Source organism: Schistocerca cancellata, chromosome 6 (assembly GCF_023864275.1).
Source record: "Schistocerca cancellata isolate TAMUIC-IGC-003103 chromosome 6, iqSchCanc2.1, whole genome shotgun sequence".
Classification (NCBI taxonomy): domain Eukaryota; kingdom Metazoa; phylum Arthropoda; class Insecta; order Orthoptera; family Acrididae; genus Schistocerca; species Schistocerca cancellata.
Window position 1 is genome coordinate 149445206 of NC_064631.1, and position 17441 is coordinate 149462646.

At 40.0% G+C, this 17441-nt stretch overlaps 1 protein-coding gene across 1 annotated transcript in view; it reads left to right on the top strand.

Moving 5' to 3' along the window:
• LOC126191242 (leukotriene A-4 hydrolase) overlaps window positions 1-17441 on the top strand; it is a 126972-nt gene that overhangs the window by 65489 nt on the left and 44042 nt on the right. The window lies entirely within an intron of this gene.

Below are 17441 nucleotides of genomic sequence, written 5' to 3' on the forward strand. Positions count from 1 at the left end.
ATGTACCCTGTGCATTTATTACATAACATAAGGAGTTCCATTATTCCTGGAAGAAGACAATTTATTCCTTGTTGCATTTAAGCATCAGAAAGGACTTGAAACAGGCTGTCTAAATTTGCTAAATGTTCAGCATATGCATGACCTGCGATGATAATATTGTCTAAATAGTTTGCCAAGAACGAATGATTGCTGTTAACTGTTCTAGGAAACGTTGAATAATTGCAGGAGGTGAGGACTTCCAAACGGTAGTCTTTAACATTGGAACAAACATAAGTGAATGTTTATCACAATATATTGCTTGGACTGTTTGTGCGCTGGTAATTGTACATATGCCTCTCGCAATTCTATTTTCGAAAAGTATCTGCCCTGTCCCTGTCTGACCATCAATTCCTCTGGACATAAAAGAGGAAAAGAATCCACTACTCTTTGTTGCTTTGCTGCTCCCTTCAAGTCAACACATGAACATAAACAGCTGAAGGCTTCTTCAGAATGACCAAGGGTGATGCCCATTGGCTTGATACACACTTAGTCACACCCTGAAAAGTTGCTGGCAAACTCCACATGCCAAGGACTGAAGTAGGCTGCTGTAGCGATGGGCTGCCGATTCTGTCATAAGTGTCTTTATGTATCATGGAAACAGAAGCACCAGTGTCCAGCTGTAAGTTGATTTTCTTTTGTTCCACTTTTAAATGAACAAAAAGTTTATTCGACTGTTGGCGCATCGCAGTGGAAGATTTCCACAAAGTGGAAGTACTTGGTTTGGCTCGCACCTGATTGAGTGGTGTGGCCCATACTGTGTATGCTTCTTAACAGTGTAGTTGCTGTCGCCGTGCACTAGCACGACAGTGGCTATCGCCCTGCCCTTGCCTGCTGCATAAGCATGATGACTGAATGTGACCTTCACATTGACATTGAAAGCAGTTACCGTTACAACAAGGACAATCTTTCCGATCAGGCCTCAAAAATTGATGTAACACACACTGTGTTCCACGAGACCGAAAGTTTTTATGTCTACTGTTCTTATTATTTGTCTGAGCTCTATTCTTCATTATTTGAATGGTATTCTGTACACGATACTGAGTGTCTGGTGCACTATGAACAAAAGAAACACATGGAGCCTCAAAATCAACCTCTGTTGAGTCCACAATTGTCCGAGACTCTGCTGTATACAAAACTTTGTTTAAATCAGGGTCAGACCATATTAGAATTGCAGTACAAATGTGTGTATCTGGTACATTTTGAGTGATAACATCATGCAACATGACTTCACTGTAGTTAATTCCAAATGAACACTGAAACTTACAATGCCTGGTGAGACTACTCAGTTCTGCTATCCACTGACTGACTGAAGAGGATTCTACTCCAGACAAAAGAATTTAAACCATTCAGCTGCTACATGGATTTGACTATCAAAATGATTGTCCAACAATTTCACAAGGTCATCGTCAGAGAATTATATGAAATAAAATCATCATATCTTCTGGACAGTTTGTGTTAGGATGTTCAAACTGCATGGCTGGCTGTGGGGCATGATGGGAATTGGTATGTGCATGCATGGTTTGATTTAGCAATGAAGCCCACTTTAATTTGGATGGTTTTGTCAATAAGAAAACTGTGGGAGCATTTGTGGGACTGAGAATCTGCATTTTGTGATCGAGAAGTCTCTTCACCCTCAACGGGTGACTATAGTGGGCAATGTCCAGTGAGGGAATAATTGATGCGATATTCTGGGATGCCACAGTGACTACCAAATGGTACGTGAAAATTTGGGAAGATGATTTCATCCTCATTTTCCAGAGTGACCCTGAGTTCGACAAGATGTGTTTCATGCAAGATGGATCTCAACCCCATCGAGGCAGGAGATCGTTTGATGTCCTGGAGGAGCCCTGTGGGGACACATTCTGACTCTGTAGTACCCAGAGGCCACTGGTATAGGCCTCAATTGACCACCATATTCTCTGGATCTGAACACATGTGACTCCTTTTTGAGGGGCTATATTAAAGACAAGGTGTACAGCAATAACCCCAAGACCATTGCTGAGCTGAAAACAGCCATTCAAGAGGTCATCTATGGAATCGATGTTCCGGTGATTCAGCAGGTCATGCAGAATTTCACTATTCATCTATGCCACATCATCGCCAATGATGGCAGGCATGTTGAACATGTAATATGTCTGAATATCTGTAGTGACGGGTGACGTTTACATGTTGAATAAAGTGTGTGCACACTGCAGTTTGTAAATAATTTACATTTTTTTTTTCATGTAGTTCAATAATTGTCACCTGATATTTGACTTCCTCGGGAACAATTTCGGTACATAATTTGACATAGAGGTAATACATGTCAGGAAGCATGGTGGATAAAAAGTATGCATTGCGCTCTATAGCTGTTATTTTGTAGGTGGCGAAGTGTGCCTCTGATTGTGTCCTATAGTCCGATCAACCTGTCGTAGCTCAGGCATGGTGAAATGTAGTAAAACACACACTAATACAACAGAACAAAAATGGAGCAGCCAGAAAAATGTGTACAACTTGCACCTAGGGCAGGCAGCTGACATGAAAGATGAATAGAGTAGGAATTAAAAAGTTGTGTAGTTGTATATGTCTTGTCTGTTGCTTGTCTTGTGAGGAAGAATAATTATAGGACTGTTCCAGTTATGGTGAACTGTCTTCCTCCACTGGCAGTCTCCAAACAGTTTTGCAAGTTTCTTTTGTATTGCTTTTCAACATGCTGTGATGATTTCTACAGAAAGACAATCTCCAAGTGTCATTCCTTTCTTCATATCTTGAAAGGCTACGCACTGGTGCACATACTCTTGCAGTACTTCTGAACAGTAATCATTTTTATTAGTAACTGCCTGTATTTCTCACTCATCTTTTGAGTTACAAAAACATTTAAAGAGATCATTCAGTGTCTGTACAATATACTCTGTGTTGATAGTTCTTGTGCTGTCTTAGCTATTGAAATGGCATGTCAGCCTAGCATAAGTTTCTGTTTTGTATCCTTCATAATGTTATTGTTTTAAAGTTGTTTTTCTAATTAGGTTTTCATCATTTATTTTCATATCCTGTCTGACATGTATCTGAATAGTTCTGTTTAATTTAGAATATTCTGTTGTGTTACCATTATTGACTGCTTCAAATTCTCACCTTCTCTTTGATAGTTCCCGTGTTCCATTGGAAATGTTATTTTGCTTCTTTCTCTCTCTCTCTCTCTCTCTCTCTCTCTCTCTCTCTCTCTCTCTCTCTCTTCATATACCTCCAACATCTTGGGCAGTTTTGCTAAGTGCCTTTGTTAAATCATTCCCTATTTCATGAATGTTTATATAACCTCCTTTTTCTAAAATGGTGAATCTGTTTCTTAATTTGATCTAGCATAACCCTGTATTCTTAAATACATTATCTGACTTCCTGCCTGGTGAGTCTGTTTATTTCTAGCTTGTTATTCATTTTCACTCTGCGTCTTATGAGTCTCCGATCAGTTGCAATTTAAAATTGGTTCAAGATTGTCACATCTGGAACAGTTTATTTGATAGAATACCTCATTTTTAATTTCACTTGGTTTTTTCCAACTCCAGTTCCTGTGTTGTTGTTGTTATTGGTTTGAGATTTTTTGGTCATTTATCAGTCTCTCTAACTCTTCAGAGCGGTCTTTTAACTCCTCATCAGACTGCGAGTGTACCAGTGCATGGACTTGAATTATTCCCATGGAAATTGCTTTGGATACTTTTACAACAAGTATCCCTATTCTGACTGAGATTTCTTCAAAGCTGTTTTTAATATTCTCGTTTCCAACAACGGTTACACTGGACAACCATATTCCTGGTATGCTTGCCTGTCAGAGCACAAAGAATTTGCTGAAATATGCTGAAATATGTTAACAGTGGCAAATCTCAACATTGGTACACTAAAGCTTGATAGAATTGCATTCATTGCAGTCACAGCCTAAGTCTGGGTGTAACAGCCTGGGAACAACACAACCAGCTTGCATACTGTTCACATGCCAAGAAAGATTACAAGTCTCCAATAAATACTGTTATTTAGTGGGAACTATTTGTGTTCCTGTAATATATTTAATCCAGAAGGCGATACAATTTGACTCATTACATTGTCAACAGTATGGGTTGGTGAGCAACCTGGCCATATTTATTACTCTTAAAGTAATGCACCAAGATTATTGCCTTATAGTTACTAACATCTGCACGGGGTAAATCTGGATTGGAGATTATTATCTACCCTGCTTCATTTATTTAATCTTCAGTAACATATAATTAAATAAAATTATAAACAGCCGACCAGTTGCAATGGATAAAGAATTCTTTACTTAGGTTTCAACAAATTTAAATTTGTCTTCTTCAGAAGGTGGCCTAAGGACAATGAACATCATAACTTACATTAGAAAGGTATGAAACTTAAGTCAAGAATAGATTTTAACACAAATTAGAGAGCTCTTGCATTAAAGAAGTATGAAAACGACGACTGGTACTTACAATTTTACATTAGTATGGACTAATGTACCATCGCCGTTTTTACAAATGTCGGCATAGATCCATTTGTCAAAATTAAAATATAGCCCTAGAAATAGGGTTTGTCACGTAAATATAAATTAGTACATGGATGTTGCAGAGCTCACAACTGAGTGAGTGTAATCAGCCAGCATAGTAACTCTGCGGCCAGGGCACGTGGCGCTCATGGCGCGAACCATGTGCCAATTGGCGTACAAAAGCAACGTGTAAATTATCAGTATTAATAACGTCCTTAGATAAAGTAACAATAAAAAGAAGGAAAGCGTTTAACACTCCTGTTATAACAGTATGGGAGCCTTGGTACAATTAATGTAGTTATATATCAAAAGGCATATGGCGCTTACGCCAAGAGAGTTACGCACAGTGGCATATACAGCCAAAATATAAAAATTACATTACTGTATTAGTGAAGCCCACAAACGGTATATATGTCAGAACTTTAAAATTGACAATAATGGCTGTTAAGACAGAATTACGAACCCTGGTCCACAATCCAGTTAATACACATTCGCAGGGAACCAACGTTTTAGAGCCAGACAAAATCACATAAGGGTCAATGTAGTGGCAGCCATACAGCGTGAGAAAACCACATTACATAAAGGGTAGTGAGCTTAAAGCATTGAAAGTGCATCATAGCTTTCTGAGAAAATAGACCACTGAGGTTACCAGCATTAATGTTATACCATAAACAGTACAGGTTTAAAGCCTTTGAAAAATTGTCTACAAGCAAGGTTCAACTGGTCGTTCAGTATATTACCGTCTTTGAGCTCTAGATGTTTAAAAATTTGTTACTCTTCCCACAGATCTAGTGTACGCCTTTTGACTTGTCTGTGTAGGATAACAGTGTCTTCTAACTGTTTAGGCGTATGGCCAGCTATCAAGAGGTGTTCAGCAAAAGTAGAGCTGTGTATATTCACTCCTTTTTTACCTAATAGGTGTTCTTTATATCTTGTTTTCACAGCTCTGCCTGTTTGACCAATATAATATGAAGGACAGTTATTACAGGTTAGTTTGTAAACACCTGAATTGGAAAACCAATCGCTGGCAATCTCTACTGAATGTACAAGATTTCTTTTTAAACTGTTATCTGTAGAGAAGGAGACGTTACAGTTATATTTTTTCCTTAGAAGACGTTTAATCCTATACAATATATTACCCAAGAAAGGAATGGAAATAAATTTTTTAGCTTCTTTGCTATCGGTGGGGAAGTTGTTGCTCAAAGTCGAACATTTTTGGGAAGTTTTCTTACTGAACAAGTAATCAATCATATTCTGATTGTACCCATTATTAGCCGCAATCGCTTTGATGACATTCAATTCCTTTTGTTGATCGGCAGGTGATAAAGGAGTAGTTACCATTTGGTGAATGGCAGAATGAAAAAACGCCAGTTTATGAGCTTTTGGATGAGTTGAGTCTACAGGGATGACATTATCTGAATACATTTCCTTACGGAAGATATTGAAATTGAAGGAACTATCCTGTATGGAAATTGTTAAATCGAGGAAGTTAAGTTCACCTTTTTCATTCTGAAGTTCTTTTGTGAAGGAAATCTTTTCATGTAAACCATTGAAAGTATTGAAGAGAAGCTCTAACTCATGATCAGTACCATCAAAAGCAATGATAATGTCGTCAACATAACGTGCATAATAGCAGATTTTGTGGCGTAATTCTGAACTTGAATTGAAGAACGTTATTTCCGGGGCGTTGATAAAAACATCTGCTAAAATACCGGCGAGAGGGCTACCCATTGCTAGACCATCTGGTTGCACATACATTTTCCCGTTAAATGTGAAATAATTGTATTTTAAAACGACCTTAAGCAAACTAATCAGTTCCACAATCTGAATTTCACTTAGTTTTTTATGTTTGAGAAGATTCTTTTTTACAAGGGCTATGGTTTCATCAACCGGGACATTTGTATAAAGACTGACGATGTCAAAGGAAACCAGTCTAGTGTCAGGTGTACATCTTACAGTTTGAATATTGTTAATTAATTCCTTACTATTTTTAACAGAAAAATTATTTTCAAATGTGAAAGCATCTTTAATTTTAAAATGTAGGTGCCTAGCAAGTGTGTGTGTGGACTACCTATTCCATTCACTACAGGGCGAATCGGGTGATTTTGTTTGTGCAGTTTAAACTGACTTCTGAGTACGGGTGGTTTCGGGTTCATATTTATAAGCCCTTTCTTTTGGAAGTTATTGAACAGGCTGACAGAACTAGCTAAAGTACATCGGATTTCATTTTGCAATTCCGCGGTTGGATCTACGGTAACCTCAGTGATGTCATTTTCCTCAAAAAACTTTACAGTCTTTTCTATATATTCATTTTTATAAGCCACAACAGCGGTGTTCCCTTTGTCACTCGTAGTGACTAAGGCGTCGTGTTCTCTAAGCTTACGATTAATGCTTTTTACTATACTATATTCTCCCAACTGCCCATTAGGAAGCTATGATGCACTTTCAATGCTTTAAGCTCGCACGAACCCATGGTTCGCACCATGAGCACCACGTGCCCTGGCCGCAGAGTAACTACGCTGGCCGATTACACTCAGTCGGTTGTGAGCTCTGCAACATCCATGTACTAATTTATATTTACGTGACAAACCCTATTTCTAGGGCTATATTTTAATTTTGATAAATGGATCTATGCCGACATTTGTAAAAACGGCGATGGTACATTAGTCCATACTAATGTAAAATTGTAAGTACCAGTCGTCGTTTTCATACTTCTGTAATGCAAGAGCTCTCTAATTTGTGTTGAAATCTATTCTTGACTTAAGTTTCATACCTTTCTAATGTAAGCTATGATGTTCATTGTCCTTAGGCCACCTTCTGAAGAAGACAAATTTAAATTTGTTGAAACCTAGGTAAAGAATTCTTTATCCATTGCAACTGGTCGGCTGTTTATAATTTTATTACGTGGAACCGTTGGTGTTGTGCAGCTATGTTTAAAATACTAACATATAATTAATAACTGCTCCCCTCCACTTTTCAGTCCTTAGTAGTCATCACATCCCTATTGTACTTTAGCAAAATCCATAGGGGGGGGGGGGGGGGGGGGCACTAGTACTCACGGATGTACCTCTTTTTTTAGACTAATATCAGTGTCCAATGAGAAGTTCAGGCAGGCAGGTGCTAAAGAGGCCCAAAACTCACAAGATTCTCACAACAGTAAAGCAAATAATAATGTTACCATATTTAACCAAAATATTGGTGGATTAAAGAAAAAAGTAGATTCTCACAAAAGTAAAGTAAAAAATAATATTACCATTTTTCACCAAAATATTCTGGGATTGAAGAATAAAGTAGATGAGCTCCTGGTTTGTTTAGATGGCATTGAATTTGATAATGTAATAGATGTACTATGCCTGTCTGAGCACCACATTGTGCCTGATATGTTGTTGTTGTGGTCTTCAGTCCTGAGACTGGTTTGATGCAGCTCTCCATGCTACTCTATCCTGTGCAAGCTCCTTCATCTCCCAGTACCTACTGCAACCTACATCCTTCTGAATCTGCTTAGTGTATCCATCTCTTGGTCTCCCTCTACGATTTTTACCCTCCACGCTGCCCTCCAATGCTAAATTTGTGATCCCTTGATGCCTCAGAACATGTCCTACCAACCGATCCCTTCTTCTAGTCAAGTTGTGCCACAAACTTCTCTTCTCCCCAACCCTGTTCAATACCTCCTCATTAGTTACGTGATCTACCCACCTAATCTTCAACATTCTTCTGTAGCACCACATTTCGAAAGCTTCTATTCTCTTCTTGTCCAAACTATTTATTGTCCATGTTTCACTTTCATACATGGCTACACTCCATACAAATACTTTCAGAAATGGCTTCCTGACACTTAAATCTATATTCGATATTAACAAATTTCTCTTCTTCAGAAACGCTTTCCTTGCCATTGCCAGTCTACATTTTATATCCTCTCTACTTCGACCATCATCAATATTTTGCTCCCCAAATAGCAAAACTCCTTTACTACTTTAAGTGTCTCATTTCCTAATCTAATTCCCTCAGCATCACCCGACTTAATTCGACTACATTCCATTAACCTCGTTTTGCTTTTGTTGATGTTCATCTTATATCCTCCTTTCAAGACACTGTCCATTCCATTCAACTGCTCTTCCAAGTCCTTTGCTGTCTCTGACAGAATTACAATGTCATCGGCGAACCTCAAAGTTTTTATTTCTTCTCCCTGGATTTTAATACCTACTCCAAATTTTTCTTTTGTTTCCTTTACTGCTTGCTCAATATACAGATTGAATAACATCGGGGAGAGGCTACAACCCTGTCTCACTCCCTTCCCAACCACTGCTTCCCTTTCATGCCCCTCGACTCTTATAACTGCCATCTGGTTTCTGTACAAATTGTAAATAGCCTTTCGCTCCCTGTATTTTACCCCTGCCTGATATGGAAAAGGTAAATATCAGTGGTTATAAACTAGCTGCACATATGAGTAGAGAGAATAAGGTGAGAAGAGGAGTTGCCATATATGTCAAAAGTTATCACTGTGTAAAAAGCTTAGATACAAAAAAGTTTTGTCTAGAGCAACATATAGAAGCATGTGCCTGTCAACTTAAACTGAAGGAGGGCTCTTTTATAATTGTAACAGTATGTAGGTCCCCTTCAGGAAACTTTCATTTATTCCTGGAAAACTTGGATGCCTTGTTGTGCTATCTGTCAGATAGGGGAAGGCAAAATTATTAATTTTGGGGACTTCAGTGTTGATTCACTGAAAGAGTGTAATAGGAAGAGTGACCTGGAAGTCTTGCTCAGTTCTTTCAATTTGACATCTGTCATTAATTTTCCTACTCAGGTAGTAAAGGACAGCAGCACATTGATAGATAACACTTTTATAGCCCAAGATAAGTTTAAAAACATAAAAATTATTGTCCTGTTGAGCATGGCCTTTCTGATCATGGTCCTCAGCTAGTTACATTATATGACATAGCTCCATTCAGTAATTCAAAACTGCCTTCCAAAGTTGTGCATTCAATTAATGACTCAACAATTAGAAATTTCAGGGAAAATCTTCAGCAGTTAGACTGGGATGAGGTGTACAAGGAACCCAATGCTAATTTAAAATATAACTTAGTAGTTAAATCTAACTATAAGAAACCATGTGCAAAAAAGTTTGGCTTACTAAAGGAATAAAACTAACTTGTTACCACAAAAGGGAACTGTATCTAACAACAAGAAAGAGTAATGACCCAGAAGCAGCCAATTATTATAAAAACTACGGTGCTACATTAAGAAAGGTTATTAAAAAGTCCAGAAACATGTGTATCATGTCTGAGATTAATACCTCTGATAACAAAATCAAAACAATTTGGAATATTATTACAAGGGAGACAGGGCAACCAAGAGTACAGGATGACGGCATTACCATAAAAGAGAATGGAAACTTGACAAACAACAAGCTGGAAGGCGAAAACATTGTGAACAATCATTTTTTTAAAATGTTGTAGACAAAATAGGATCTAAATGTTCATTAGAAGAAGCAAGGCAGTTAATGGAAGAGGCCTTACCCACACAATTTGATACAATTGAAATTCCACCCACCTCTCCTTCTGAAATTAGGAAAATAATAAACTCTCTCGAGAATAAAAGCTCACATGGAATTGATGGCATTTTCAGCAGGGTAATAAAAGCTTGTTCCCAAGAGATAAGTGGGATTCTTAGCCACATATGTAATAGCTCTCTGAAGCAGGGTATTTTCCCAGATAGGCTGAAGTATGCCATTGTTAAACCACTGCATAAAAAAGGGGATACGTCTGATGTCAACAACTACCGCCCGATCTCTATTCTGACTGCCTTATCCAAAATTCTTCAAAAATTAATGTATTGCACAGTGGCTTCACACCTTTGTAAAAATAAAGTTTTAACAAAATGTCAGTTTGGTTGAAATGGCTCTGAGCACTATGCGACTTAACTTCTGAGGTCATCAGTCGCCTTGTCAGTTTGGTTTCCAGAAAGGTTTTTCAACGGAAAATGCTATATATACTTTCACTAATGAAATATTAAATGCTCTGAGTAACCGGAAGTCACCTGTTAGGATTTTTTGTGATCTCTCAAAGGCTTTTGATTGTGTAAATCATGGAATACTTCTAGATAAGCTCAAGTGCTGTGGTATGAATGGGACAGCGCTCAAATGGTTTAAATCATACCTAACTAGAAGAGTGCAGAAAGTTGAAATAAGCAGTTCATATAATATGCAAAAAAACTGGTGATTTCTCAAACTGGGGAACAATCAAGAATGGGGTGCCGCAAGGTTCGGTCTTGGGTCCTCTGCTGTTCTTAATATATATATTAATGACTTGCCATTCTGTATTCACGAAGATGCAAAGCTGGTACTTTTTGCCGATGATACAAGTATAGCTATCACACCCAACAGACAAGAATTAACTGATAAAATTGTAAACAACGTTTTTCAGAAAATCATTAAGTGGTTCTCTGCAAATGTGCTCTCATCAAACTTTGACAAAACACAGTATATACAGTTCCACACAGTAAATGGAGTGACACCATTAATAAATATAGACTTCAATCAGAAATCGGTAGCTAAGGTACTAAGGTAGAATATTCAAAATTTCTAGGTGTATGCATTGATGAGGGGTTGAACTGGAAAAAAACACACTGAAGATCTGCTGAAACTTTTGAGTTCAGCTACTTATGCTATTAGGGTCATTGCAAATTTTGGCGATATACATCTCAGTAAATTAGCTTACCACACCTATTTTCATTCTCTGCTTTCGTATGGCATCATATTCTGGGGTAACTCAGCATTGAGTAAAAGAGTTTTCATTACACAAAGTGTGTAACCAGAATAATTGCTGGAGCTCGTCCAAGATCGTCCTGCAGACACTTATTTAAAGAGCTACGGATCCTCACTGTAGCCTAAACAAAGATGCTGTAACTTACCAAACGAAAGCGTTGTCATGTTGATAGATACACAAACAAACACAAACACCAAATTCAAGCTTTTGCAACCAACGGTTGCTTCATCAGGAAAGAGGGAAGGAGAGGGAAAGACAAAAGGATGTGGGTTTTAAGGGAGAGGGTAAGGAGTCATGCCAATCCTGGGAACGGAAAGACTTACCTTAGGGGAAAAAAGAGGACAGGTATACACTCGCGCGCACACACACACACACACACACACACACACACATATATCGATCCGCACATATACAGACACAAGCAGACATTTGTAAAGGCAAAGAGTTTGGGCAGAGATGTCAGTCAAGGCGGAAGTACAGGGGCAAAGATGTTGTTGAATGACAGGTGAGGTATGAGCGGCGGCAACTTTAAATTAGTGGAGGTTGATGCCTGGTGGGTAACGGGAAGAGAGGATATACTGAAGGGCAAGTTCCCATCTCTGAAGTTCTGACAGGTTGGTGTCAGTGGGAAGTATCCAGATAACCTGGACGATGTAACACTGTGCCAAGATGTGCTGGCCGTGCACCAAGGCATGTTTAGCCACAGGGTGATCCTCATTACCAACAAACACTGTCTGCCTGTGTCCATTCATGCGAATGGACAGTTTGTTGCTGGTCATTCCCACATAGAAAGCTTCACAGTGTAGGCAGGTCAGTTGGTAAATCACGTGGGTGCTTTCACACGTGGCTCTGCCTTTGATCGTATACACCTTCCGGGTTACAGGACTGGAGTAGGTGGTGGTGGGAGGGTGCATGGGACAGGTTTTACACCGGGGGCAGTTACAAGGGTAGGAGCCAGAGGGTAGGCATCCCTATGAAATCCCCAAACCACCTTCCCTACCCTCTGGCTCCTACCCTTGTAACCGCCCCCGGTGTAAAACCTGTCCCATGCACCCTCCCACCACCACCTACTCCAGTCCTGTAAACCGAAAGGTGTACACGATCAAAGGCAGACTGCCTACACTGTAAAGCTTTCTATGTGGGAATGACCAGCAACGAACTGTCCATTCTCATGAATGGACACAGGCAGACTGTGTTTGTTGGTAATGAGGATCACCCTGTGGCTAAACATGCCTTGGTGCACGACCAGCACATCTTGGCACAGTGTTACACCGTCTGGGTTATCTGGATACTTCCCACTAACACCAACATGTTAGAACTCAGGAGATGGGAACTTGCCCTTCAGTATATCGTCTCTGCCCGTTACCCACCAGGCATCAACTTCTGCTAATTTCAAGTTGCCGCCACTCATACCTCACCTGTCATTCAACAACATCTTTGCCTCTGTACTTCCGCCTTGACTGACATCTCTGCCCAAACTCTTTGCCTTTACAAATGTCTGCTTGTGTCTGTATATGTGCGGATCGATATGTGTGTGTGTGTGCGCGCGCGAGTGTATACCTGTCCTCTTTTTTCTCCTAAGGTAAGTCTTTCCGCTCACAGGATTGGAATGACTTCTTACCCTCTCCCTTAAAACCCACATCCTTTTGTCTTTCCCTCTCCTTCCATCTTTCCTGACGAAGCAACCGTTGGTTGCGAAAGCTTGAATTTTGTGTGTGTGTTTGTGTTTGTTTGTTTGTTTGTGTGTCTATCAACATGCCAATGCTTTGTTACATCATCTTTGTTTTTAGATATATTTTTCCCACATGGAATGTTTCCCTCTAATATATATATATATATATAGAGGGAAACATTCCACGTGGGAAAAATATATCTAAAAAGAAAGATGATGAGACTTACCAAACATAAGCGCTGGCAGGTCGATAGACACACAAACAAATGCAAACATACACACAAAATTCTAGCTTTCGCAACCAACGGTTGCCTCGTCAGGAAAGAGGGAAGGAGAGGGAAAGACAAAAGGATTTGGGTTTTAAGGGAGAGGGTAAGGAGTCATTCCAATCCCGGGAGCGGAAAGACTTAACTTAGGGGGAAAAAAGGACAGGTATACACTCGCACACACACACATATCCATCCGCACATACACAGCAACAAGCAGACATTTGTCTGTCCTGTCCTTTTTTCCCCCTAAGTTAAGTCTTTCCGCTCCCAGGATTGGAATGACTCCTTACCCTCTCCCTTAAAACCCATATCCTTTTGTCTTTCCCTCTCCTTCCCTCTTTCCTGACGAGGCAACCACTGGTTGCGAAAGCTAGAATTTTGTGTGTATGTTTGTGTTTGTTTGTGTGTCTATCGACCTGCCAGCGCTTTTGTTTGGTAAGTCTCATCATCTTTCTTTTTATATATATATATATATATATATATATATATATATATATATATACACCTAAAAACAAAGATGAAAGTGCTGGCAGGTCGACAGACACACAAACGAACACAAACATACACACAAAATTCAAGCTTTCGCAACAAACTGTTGCCTCATCAGGAAAGAGGGAAGGAGAGGGAAAGACGAAAGGATGTGGGTTTTAAGGGAGAGGGTAAGGAGTCATTCCAGTCCCGGGAGCGGAAAGACTTACCTTAGGGGGAAAAAAGGACGGGTTTACACTCGCACACACACACATATTTATCCACACATATACAGACACAAGCAGACATATTTAAATATGTCATCATCTTTGTTTTTAGGTGTATATATATATATATATATATATATATACCTAAAAACAAAGATGATGTGACTTACCAAATGAAAGTGCTGGCAGGTCGACAGACACACAAACGAACACAAACATACACACAAAATTCAAGCTTTCGCAACAAACTGTTGCCTCATCAGGAAAGAGGGAAGGACCTGCCAGCACTTTCATTTGGTAAGTCACATCATCTTTGTTTTTAAATATATATATATATATATATATATATATATATACATACAAAGATGATGAGACTTACCAAACAAAAGCGCTGGCAGGTCGATAGACACACAAACAAACACAAACATACACACAAAATTCTAGCTTTCGCAACCAGTGGTTGCCTCGTCAGGAAAGAGGGAAGGAGAGGGAAAGACAAAAGGATATGGGTTTTAAGGGAGAGGGTAAGGAGTCATTCCAATCCCGGGAGCGGAAAGACTTACCTTAGGGGGAAAAAAGGACTGGTATACACTTGCACACACACACATATCCATCCACACATACACAGACACAAGCAGACATTTGTAAAGGCAAAGAGTTTGGGCAGAGATGTCAGTCAGGACGGAAGTACAGAGGCAAAGATGATGTTGAAAGACAGGTGAGGTATGAGTGGCGGCAGATTGAAATTAGAAATTAGCGGAGATTGAGGCCTGGCAGATAGCGAGAAGAGAGGATATGCTGAAGGGCAAGTTCCCATCTCTGGAGTTCTGACAGGTTGGTGTTAGTGGGAAGTATCCAGATAACCCGGACGGTGTAACACTGTGCCAAGATGTGCTGGCCGTGCACCAAGGCATGTTTAGCCACAGGGTGATCCTCATTACCAACAAACACTGTCTGCCTGTGTCCATTCATGCGAATGGACAGTTTGTTGCTGGTCATTCCCACATAGAACGCTTCACAGTGTAGGCAGGTCAGTTGGTAAATCACGTGGGTGCTTTCACACGTGGCTCTGCCTTTGATCGTGTACACCTTCCGGGTTACAGGACTGGAATAGGTGGTGGTGGGAGGGTGCATGGGACAGGTTTTACACTGGGGGCGGTTACAGGGGTAGGAGCCAGAGGGTAGGGAAGGTGGTTTGGGGATTTCATAGGGATGAACTAAGAGGTTACGAAGGTTAGGTGGACGGCGGAAAGACACTCTTGGTGGAGTGGGGAGGATTTCATGAAGGATGGATCTCATTTCAGGGCAGGATTTGAGGAAGTCGTATCCCTGCTGGAGAGCCACATTCAGAATCTGATCCAGTCCCGGAAAGTATCCTGTCACAAGTGGGGCACTTTTGGGGTTCTTCTGTGGAAGGTTCCGGGTTTGAGGAGATGAGGAAGTGGCTCTGGTTATTTGCTTCTGTACCAGGTCGGGAGGGTAGTTACGGGATGCAAAAGCTGTTTTCAGGTTGTTCGTGTAATGGTTCAGGGATTCCGGACTGGAGCAGATTCGTTTGCCACGAAGACCTAGGCTGTAGGGAAGGGACCGTTTGATGTGGAATGGGTGGCAGCTGTCATAATGGAGGTACTGTTGCTTGTTGGTGGGTTTGATGTGGACGGACGTGTGAAGCTGGCCATTGGACAGGTGGAGGTCAACGTCAAGGAAAGTGGCATGGGATTTAGAGTAGGACCAGGTGAATCTGATGGAACCAAAGGAGTTGAGGTTGGAGAGGAAATTCTGGAGTTCTTCTTCACTGTGAGTCCAGATCATGAAAATGTCATCAATAAATCTGTACCAAACTTTGGGTTGGCAGGCCTGGGTAACCAAGAAGGCTTCCTCTAAGCGACCCATGAATAGGTTGGCGTACGAGGGGGCCATCCTGGTACCCATGGCTGTTCCCTTTAATTGTTGGTATGTCTGGCCTTCAAAAGTGAAGAAGTTGTGGGTCAGGATGAAGCTGGCTAAGGTAATGAGGAAAGAGGTTTTAGGTAGGGCGGCAGGTGATCGGCGTGAAAGGAAGTGCTCCATCGCAGCGAGGCCCTGGACATGCGGAATATTTGTGTATAAGGAAGTGACATCAATGGTTACAAGGATGGTTTCCGGGGGTAACAGACTGGGTAGGGATTCCAGGCGTTCGAGAAAGTGGTTGGTGTCTTTGATGAAGGATGGGAGACTACATGTAATGGGTTGAAGGTGTTGATCTACGTAGGCAGAGATGCGTTCTGTGGGGCTTGGTAACCAGCTACAATGGGACGGCCGGGATGATTGGGTTTGTGAATTTTGGGAAGATGGTATATATATATTCACTTATGAAATTTGTTATTAACAATCCAAACGAATTCAAAAGTAATGGCAGTGTACATGGCTACAACACTAGGAGGAAGGATGATCTTCACTACTCAAGGTTAAATCTAACTTTGGCTCAGAAGGGCATAAATTATGCTGCCACAAAAGTCTTTGGTCACTTGCCTAATAGCACCAAAAGTCTGACAGATAGCCATATAACATTTAAAAGGAAATCAAAAGAATTTCCGAATGGCAACTCCTTCTACTCATTAGATGAATTTTTTGATATAGTAAGTGGGTAATTTCCCCACCCCCCACAAAAAAAGTGTCATGTAATATTTTGTGTAAGGTAATATCTTGTATAGACACCTTTTATTAACCTGACATGTTCCACATCATTACGAAGTGTCATATTCGTGATCTATGGAACAAGTCCTAATCTAATCTGTTCAACACAAAATCTGCCCCATACATCTAGTTTGATCGTGCTGCAGGTAATACCCATGTGAAGTGGCTTCTGGAAATCAATGAACTTAGGCACTGGTCAGTACGTAGATGTAGTTAAACATCTTACATTTGTGTAACTGTTGTGTAGAACTGAATAAGAGTGAATGGACTGAGGATGACATGCCATATTTTGTGTGTGACAGCAATCTACATCATTTTTTGCTAATTATGCAGTTTTGAATAGTTCTGAACTCTGCAAAGTTCACCAGTCTTTTTTTTATTCCTTATACTGAACATAACTGTAGGCGCTGGCTTCCCTTCTGGTGACACTAACCATCTTTATATTTGATCATCCTTTTGGTAACATCTATTTTCCTCATTTTTCACCAGTTCAAGCAGTTTCCCTTTTCCTGCACATTCTAGATTTTTTTTAAAATCACACTATTGTATCATATTGGCATTATGTAATTACTTGCATTATTTTCCTTTGCTCTACCTATATTCACTTAAGTAAATACCCACTAAAAAGAATGTTTCTTTAAACAGTTGACTGTCCTCTCTCTGAAGTAATAATCATTGTTGGACAATAGACTGTTAGTGTACTAAGTACCTGTAGAATTTTACTGAGATGAAGAGTTTGGTATAGTCATAATCTGATACCTTAACCAGCTTTTTATCCAGTCACTATTGACTGCCAGGCAATTTTTCTTAGTTTCTACT